Genomic DNA, 8,355 nt, shown 5'->3' with positions numbered 1-8,355 from the left:
GTGCTTCATCGAGAGAAGGCCGAGCAAAACATGCTACCGCGTGTGTGGGAACGGCTACACTAAGTGTACTGGGTGGCGATACGGTAGCACGTATCACTCCAGATCACAAGGTGGCGTGTTCGAATCACGTCCGGGTCAAATCCTCTTTTTTATTATTTTCATCTATCTGTCTATCTACTTATCTGTATGTCTACAATGACTTGTCTCTTTACCTGTGCTTCATCGACAGAACGCCGAGCAAAACATGCTACCACGTGTGTGCGAATGGTTACCTAACGGACTCGGTGGCGACAGGGTAGCACGTCTGACTCCAGATCAGAAGGTTGCGTGTTCGAATCACGTCCGGGTAAAAGTCTCTCTTTATTATTTTCATCTATCTATATATCTACTTATTTGTCTGTCTACAATGACTCTTCTCTTTATGTGTGCTTCATCGACAGAAGGCCGAGCAATTCATGCTACCACGTGTGTGCGAACAGCTACCCTAAACGGACGCGGTGGCGACACGGTAGCACGTCTGACTCCAGATCAGAAGGTTGCGAGTTTGAATCACGTCCGGGTCAAACTCGCTTATTTATTATTTTTATCTATCTCTGTATCTACTTATTTTTCTGTCTACAAAGACTTGTCTCTTTACCTGTGCTTCATCAACAGAAGGCCGAGCAAATCATGCTACCGCGTGTGTGCGAACGGCTACCCTAAGTGGACTCGGTGGCGAACTGTTAGCGCGTCCGACTCCAGATCAGAAGGTTGCGTGTTCGAATCACGTCCGGGTCAAATTCTCTTTTTTATTATTTTCATCTGTCTATCTACCTATTTGTCTGTCTACAATGACTTGTCTCTTTACCTGTGCTGCATCGACAGAAGGCCGAGCAAAACATGCTACAGCGTGTGTGCGAACGGCTACACAAAGTGGACTCGGTGGCGACACGGTAGCACGTCTGACTCCAGATCAGAGGGTTGCGTGTTCGAATCACGTCCGTGTTAGGTTCTCTTTTTTATTATTTTCATCTATCTGTCTATCTACCTATTTGTCTGTCTACAACGACTTGTCTCTTTACCTGTGCTTCATCGATACAAGGCCAAGCAAAACATGCTACCACGTGTGTTTGAACGGCTACCCTAAATGGACTCGGTGGCGAACTGTTAGCACGTCCGACTCCAGATCAGAAGGTTGCGTGTTCGAATCGCGTCCGGGTCAAATTCTCTTTTTATTATTTTCATCTGTCTATCTGCTTATTTGTCTGTCTACAATGACTTGTCTTTTTACCAGTGCTGCATCGACAGAAGGCCGAGCAAAACATGCTACCGCGTGTGTGCGTACGGCTACACTAAGTGGACTCGGTGGTAACCCGGTAGCACATCTGTCTCCAGATCGGAAGGTTGCGTGTTCGAATCACGTCCGGGTCAAGCTCTCTTTTTATTATTTTCATCTGTCTATCTACTTATTTGTCTGTCTACCATGACATGTCTCTTTACCTGTGCTTCATTGACAGAAGGCCGAGCTAATCATGCTACCGCGCGTGTGCGAACGGCTACCCTAAGCGGATTCGATGGCGACACGGTAGCACGTCTGAGTCCAGATCAGAAGGTTGCGTGTTCGAATCACGTCGGGGTAAAAGTCTCTCTTTATTATTTTCATCTATCTGTATATATTCTTATTTGTCTGTCTACAATGACTCTTCTCTTTAGCTGTGCTTCCTCGACAGAAGGCCGAGCAAAACATGCTACCACGTGTGTGCGAACGGCCACCCTAAACGGACTCGGTGGCGACATGATAGCATGTCTGACAACAGATCAGAAAGTTGCGAGCTTGAATCACGTCTGGATCAAATTTCCTTTTTTCTTATTTTCATCATTCTGTCTATCCACTTATTTGTCTGTGTACAATGACTTGTCTCTTTACCTGTGCTTCATCGACAGAAGGCCGGAAAACATGCTACCACGTGTGTGTGAACGGCTACCCTAAGCGGACTCGGTGGCGCAACGGTAGCATGTCTGACTCCAGATCAGAAGGTTGCGGGTTCGAATCACGTTCGGGTCAAGTTCTCTTTTTTACTATTTTAATCTATCTGTCTATCTACTTATTTGTCTGTCTACAATGACTCTTCTCTTTATGTGTGCTTCATCGACAGAAGGCCGAGCAATTCATGCTACCACGTGTGTGCGAACGGCTACCCTAAACGGACGCGGTGGCGACACGGTAGCACGTCTGACTCCAGATCAGAAGGTTGCGAGTTTGAATCACGTCCGGGTCAAGCTCTCTTTTTTATTATTTTCATCTGTTTAACTATTTATTTGTCTGTCTACGATGACTTGTCTCTTTACCTGTGCATCATCGACAGAAGGCCGAGCGAAATATGCCACCGCTTGTGTACGAACGGCTTCACTAAGTGGACTCGGTGGCGACACGGTAGCGCGTCCGACTTCAGATCAGAAGGTTGCGTGTTCGTATCGCGTCCGGGTCAAATTCTCTTTCTTATTATTTTAATCTGTCTATCTACTTATTTGTCTGTCTACAATGACTTGTCTCTTTACCTGTGCTTCATCGTTATAAGGCCGTGCAAATCATTCTACCACGTGCGGGCGAACAGATACACTAAGCGGACTCGGTGGCGCAACTTTAGCACGTCTGACTCCAGATCAGAAGGTTGCGTGTTCTAATCACGTCCGCGTCAAACTCTCTCTTTAGTATTTTCATCTATCTGTCTATCTACTTATTTCTCTGTCTGCAATGACTTGTCCCTTTACCTGTGCTTCATCGACAGAAGGCCGAGCAAAACATGCTACCGCGTGTGCGCGAACGGTTACTCTAAGCGGACTCAGTGGCGCAATTTTAGCACGTCTGACTCCAGATCAGAAGGTTGCGTGTTCGAATCAAATCCGGGTAAAATTCTTTTTTTATTAATATTTTCATCTGTCTATTCACTTATTTATCTGTCTACGATGACTTGTCTCTTTACCTGTGCTTCATCGAGAGAAGGCCGAGCAAAACATGCTACCGCGTGTGTGGGAACGGCTACACTAAGTGTACTGGGTGGCGATACGGTAGCACGTATCACTCCAGATCACAAGGTGGCGTGTTCGAATCACGTCCGGGTCAAATCCTCTTTTTTATTATTTTCATCTATCTGTCTATCTACTTATCTGTATGTCTACAATGACTTGTCTCTTTACCTGTGCTTCATCGACAGAACGCCGAGCAAAACATGCTACCACGTGTGTGCGAATGGTTACCTAACGGACTCGGTGGCGACAGGGTAGCACGTCTGACTCCAGATCAGAAGGTTGCGTGTTCGAATCACGTCCGGGTAAAAGTCTCTCTTTATTATTTTCATCTATCTATATATCTACTTATTTGTCTGTCTACAATGACTCTTCTCTTTATGTGTGCTTCATCGACAGAAGGCCGAGCAATTCATGCTACCACGTGTGTGCGAACAGCTACCCTAAACGGACGCGGTGGCGACACGGTAGCACGTCTGACTCCAGATCAGAAGGTTGCGAGTTTGAATCACGTCCGGGTCAAACTCGCTTATTTATTATTTTTATCTATCTCTGTATCTACTTATTTTTCTGTCTACAAAGACTTGTCTCTTTACCTGTGCTTCATCAACAGAAGGCCGAGCAAATCATGCTACCGCGTGTGTGCGAACGGCTACCCTAAGTGGACTCGGTGGCGAACTGTTAGCGCGTCCGACTCCAGATCAGAAGGTTGCGTGTTCGAATCACGTCCGGGTCAAATTCTCTTTTTTATTATTTTCATCTGTCTATCTACCTATTTGTCTGTCTACAATGACTTGTCTCTTTACCTGTGCTGCATCGACAGAAGGCCGAGCAAAACATGCTACAGCGTGTGTGCGAACGGCTACACAAAGTGGACTCGGTGGCGACACGGTAGCACGTCTGACTCCAGATCAGAGGGTTGCGTGTTCGAATCACGTCCGTGTTAGGTTCTCTTTTTTATTATTTTCATCTATCTGTCTATCTACCTATTTGTCTGTCTACAACGACTTGTCTCTTTACCTGTGCTTCATCGATACAAGGCCAAGCAAAACATGCTACCACGTGTGTTTGAACGGCTACCCTAAATGGACTCGGTGGCGAACTGTTAGCACGTCCGACTCCAGATCAGAAGGTTGCGTGTTCGAATCGCGTCCGGGTCAAATTCTCTTTTTATTATTTTCATCTGTCTATCTGCTTATTTGTCTGTCTACAATGACTTGTCTTTTTACCAGTGCTGCATCGACAGAAGGCCGAGCAAAACATGCTACCGCGTGTGTGCGTACGGCTACACTAAGTGGACTCGGTGGTAACCCGGTAGCACATCTGTCTCCAGATCGGAAGGTTGCGTGTTCGAATCACGTCCGGGTCAAGCTCTCTTTTTATTATTTTCATCTGTCTATCTACTTATTTGTCTGTCTACCATGACATGTCTCTTTACCTGTGCTTCATTGACAGAAGGCCGAGCTAATCATGCTACCGCGCGTGTGCGAACGGCTACCCTAAGCGGATTCGATGGCGACACGGTAGCACGTCTGAGTCCAGATCAGAAGGTTGCGTGTTCGAATCACGTCGGGGTAAAAGTCTCTCTTTATTATTTTCATCTATCTGTATATATTCTTATTTGTCTGTCTACAATGACTCTTCTCTTTAGCTGTGCTTCCTCGACAGAAGGCCGAGCAAAACATGCTACCACGTGTGTGCGAACGGCCACCCTAAACGGACTCGGTGGCGACATGATAGCATGTCTGACAACAGATCAGAAAGTTGCGAGCTTGAATCACGTCTGGATCAAATTTCCTTTTTTCTTATTTTCATCATTCTGTCTATCCACTTATTTGTCTGTGTACAATGACTTGTCTCTTTACCTGTGCTTCATCGACAGAAGGCCGGAAAACATGCTACCACGTGTGTGCGAACGGCTACCCTAAGCGGACTCGGTGGCGCAACGGTAGCATGTCTGACTCCAGATCAGAAGGTTGCGGGTTCGAATCACGTTCGGGTCAAGTTCTCTTTTTTACTATTTTAATCTATCTGTCTATCTACTTATTTGTCTGTCTACAATGACTCTTCTCTTTATGTGTGCTTCATCGACAGAAGGCCGAGCAATTCATGCTACCACGTGTGTGCGAACGGCTACCCTAAACGGACGCGGTGGCGACACGGTAGCACGTCTGACTCCAGATCAGAAGGTTGCGAGTTTGAATCACGTCCGGGTCAAGCTCTCTTTTTATTATTTTCATCTGTCTATCTACTTATTTGTCTGTCTACAATGACATGTCTCTTTACCTGTGCTTCATCGACAGAAGGCCGAGCAAATCATGCTACCGCGTGTGTGCGAACGGCTACCCTAAGCGGATTCGATGGCGACACGGTAGCACGTCTAACTACAGATCAGAAGGTTGCGTGTTCGAATCACGTCCGGGTAAAAGTCTCTCTTTATTAGCTTCATCTATCTTTATATCTACTTATTTGTCTGTCTACAATGACTCTTCTCTTTAGCGGTGCTTCCTCGACAGAAGGCCGAGCAAAACATGCTACCACGTGTGTGCGAACGGCCACCCTAAACGGACTCGGTGGCGACATGTTAGCATGTCTGACTACAGATCAGAAGGTTCCGAGCTTGAATCACATCTTAATCAAATTTCCTTTTTTCATATTTTCATCATTCTGTCTATCTACTTATTTGTCTGTCTACAATGACTTGTCTCTTTACCTGTGCTTCATCGACAGAAGGCCGAAAAAACATGCTACCACGTGTGTGCGAACGGCTACCCCTAAGCGGACTCGGTGGCGCAACGGTAGCATGTCTGACTCCAGATCAGAAGGTTGCGTGTTCGAATCACGTCGGGGTCAAATTCTCTTTCTTATTGTTGTCAACTATCTGTCTACTTATTTGTCTGTCTACAATTACTTCTCTCTTTACGTATGCTTTATCGACAGAAGGCCGAGCAATACATGCTACTGCGTGTGTGCGAACGGCTACACTAAGTCAACTCAGTGGCGACCCGGTAGGACGTCTGACTCCAGATCAGAAGGTTGCGTGTTCGAATCACGTCGATGTCAAGTTCTCTCTTCTGTTATTTTCATCTATCTGTCTATCTACTTATTTGTCTGTCTACAATGACTTGTCTCTTTACCTGTGCTTCATCGACAGAAGGCCGAGCAAAACATGCTACCACGTTTGTGCGAACGGCTGCCCTGAGCGGACTCGGAGGTGCAACGGTAGCGCGTCTGACTCCAGATCAGTAGGTTAAATGTTCGAATCACGTCCGGGTCTAATTCTCTTTTTATTATTTTCATTTATCTGTCTATCTACTTATTTGTCTGTCTAAAATGACTTGTCCCTTTACCTGCGCTTCATCGACATAAGGCCGTGCAAAACATGCTACCACGTGTGTGCGAACGGCTACCCTAAGCGGACTCGGTGGCGCAACTTTAGCACGTCTGACTCCAGATCAGAAGGTTGCGTGTTCTAATCACGTTCGCGTCAAATTCTCTTTTTAGTATTTTCATCTATCTGTCTATCTACTTATTTGTCTATCTGCAATGACTTGTTCCTTTACCTGTGCTTCATCGACAGAAGGCCGAGCAAAACATGCTACCGCGTGTGTGCGAACAATTACTCTAAGCGGACTCAGTGGCGCAACTTTAGCACGTCTGACTCCAGATCAGAAGGTTGCGTGTTAGAATCAAGTCCGGGTCAAATTCTTTTTTTCATTATTTTCATCTGTCTATCCACTTATTTGTCTGTCTACAATGACTTGTCTCTTTACCTGCGCTTCATCGACAGAAGGCCGAGCAAAACATGCTACCGCGTGTGTGCGTACGGCTACACTAAGTGGACTCGGTGGTAACCCGGTAGCACATCTGTCTCCAGATCGGAAGGTTGCGTGTTCGAATCACGTCCGGGTCAAGCTCTCTTTTTATTATTTTCATCTGTCTGTCTACCTATTTGTCTGTCTACCATGACATGTCTCTTTACCTGTGCTTCATCGACAGAAGGCCGAGCTAATCATGCTACCGCGAGTGTGCGAACGGCTACCCTAAGCGGATTCGATGGCGACACGGTAGCACGTCTGAGTCCAGATCAGAAGGTTGCATGTTCGAATCACGTCCGGGTAAAAGTCTCTCTTTATTATTTTCATCTATCTGTATATATTCTTATTTGTCTGTCTACAATGACTCTTCTCTTTAGCTGTGCTTCCTCGACAGAAGGCCGAGCAAAACATGCTACCACGTGTGTGCGAACGGCCACCCTAAACGGACTCGGTGGCGACATGATAGCATGTCTGACTACAGATCAGAAAGTTGCGAGCTTGAATCACGTCTGGATCAAATTTCCTTTTTTCTTATTTTCATCATTCTGTCTATATACTTATTTGTCTGTCTACAATGACTTGTCTCTTTACCTGTGCTTCATCGACAGAAGGCCGAAAAACATGCTACCACGTGTGTGCGAACGGCTACCCTAAGCGGACTCGTGGCGCAACGGTAGCATGTCTGACTCCAGATCAGAAGGTTGCGGGTTCGAATCACGTTCGGGTCAAGTTCTCTTTTTTACTATTTTCATCTATCTGTCTATCTACTTATTTGTCTGTCTACAATGACTCTTCTCTTTATGTGTGCTTCATCGACAGAAGGCCGAGCAATTTATGCTACCACGTGTGTGCGAACGGCTACCCTAAACGGACGCGGTGGCGACACGGTAGCACGTCTGACTCCAGATCAGAAGGTTGCGAGTTTGAATCACGTCCGCGTCAAGCTCTCTTTTTATTATTTTCATCTGTCTATCTACTTATTTGTCTGTCTACAATGACATGTCTCTTTACCTGTGCTTCATCGACAGAAGCCCGAGCAAATCATGCTACCGCGTGTGTGCGAACGGCTACCCTAAGCGGATTCGATGGCGACACGGTAGCACGTCTGACTCCAGATCAGAAGGTTGCGTGTTCGAATCACGTCCGGGTAAAAGTCTCTCTTTATTATTTTCATCTATCTGTATATCTACTTATTTGTCTGTCTACAATGACTCTTCTCTTTAGCTGTGCTTCCTCGACAGAAGGCCGAGCAAAACATGCTACCACGTGTGTGCGAACGGACTCGGTGGCGACATGTTAGCATGTCTGACTACAGATCAGAAGGTTGCGAGCTTGAATCACATCTTGATCAAATTTCCTTTTTTCATATTTTCATCATTCTGTCTATCTACTTATTTGTCTGTCTACAATGACTTGTCTCTTTACCTGTACTTCATCGACAGAAGGCCGAAAAAACATGCTACCACGTGTGTGCGAACGGCTACCCCAAAGCGGACTCGGTGGCGACATGATAGCATGTCTGACAACAGAT

At 46.0% G+C, this 8,355-nt stretch overlaps 3 non-coding genes across 3 annotated transcripts; all 3 read left to right on the top strand.

The window, feature by feature from the left end:
* Nucleotides 1-1,972: 1,972 nt before the first annotated feature.
* On the top strand, nucleotides 1,973-2,044 carry TRNAW-CCA (transfer RNA tryptophan (anticodon CCA)). The gene has a single exon. It is a non-coding gene; the product is annotated as a tRNA-Trp (tRNA).
* Nucleotides 2,045-4,937: 2,893 nt separating this feature from the next.
* On the top strand, nucleotides 4,938-5,009 carry TRNAW-CCA (transfer RNA tryptophan (anticodon CCA)). Its single transcript has one exon. It is a non-coding gene; the product is annotated as a tRNA-Trp (tRNA).
* Nucleotides 5,010-5,787: 778 nt separating this feature from the next.
* Nucleotides 5,788-5,859, top strand: TRNAW-CCA (transfer RNA tryptophan (anticodon CCA)). The gene has a single exon. It is a non-coding gene; the product is annotated as a tRNA-Trp (tRNA).
* The last annotated feature ends 2,496 nt before the right edge of the window (nucleotides 5,860-8,355 follow it).

Source organism: Rhipicephalus microplus, chromosome 5 (genome assembly GCF_043290135.1).
Source record: "Rhipicephalus microplus isolate Deutch F79 chromosome 5, USDA_Rmic, whole genome shotgun sequence".
Taxonomy (NCBI): Eukaryota; Metazoa; Arthropoda; class Arachnida; order Ixodida; family Ixodidae; genus Rhipicephalus; species Rhipicephalus microplus.
The sequence above is the reverse complement of the archived record's forward strand: the minus strand, read 5'-3'. Positions and strand labels throughout refer to the sequence as shown.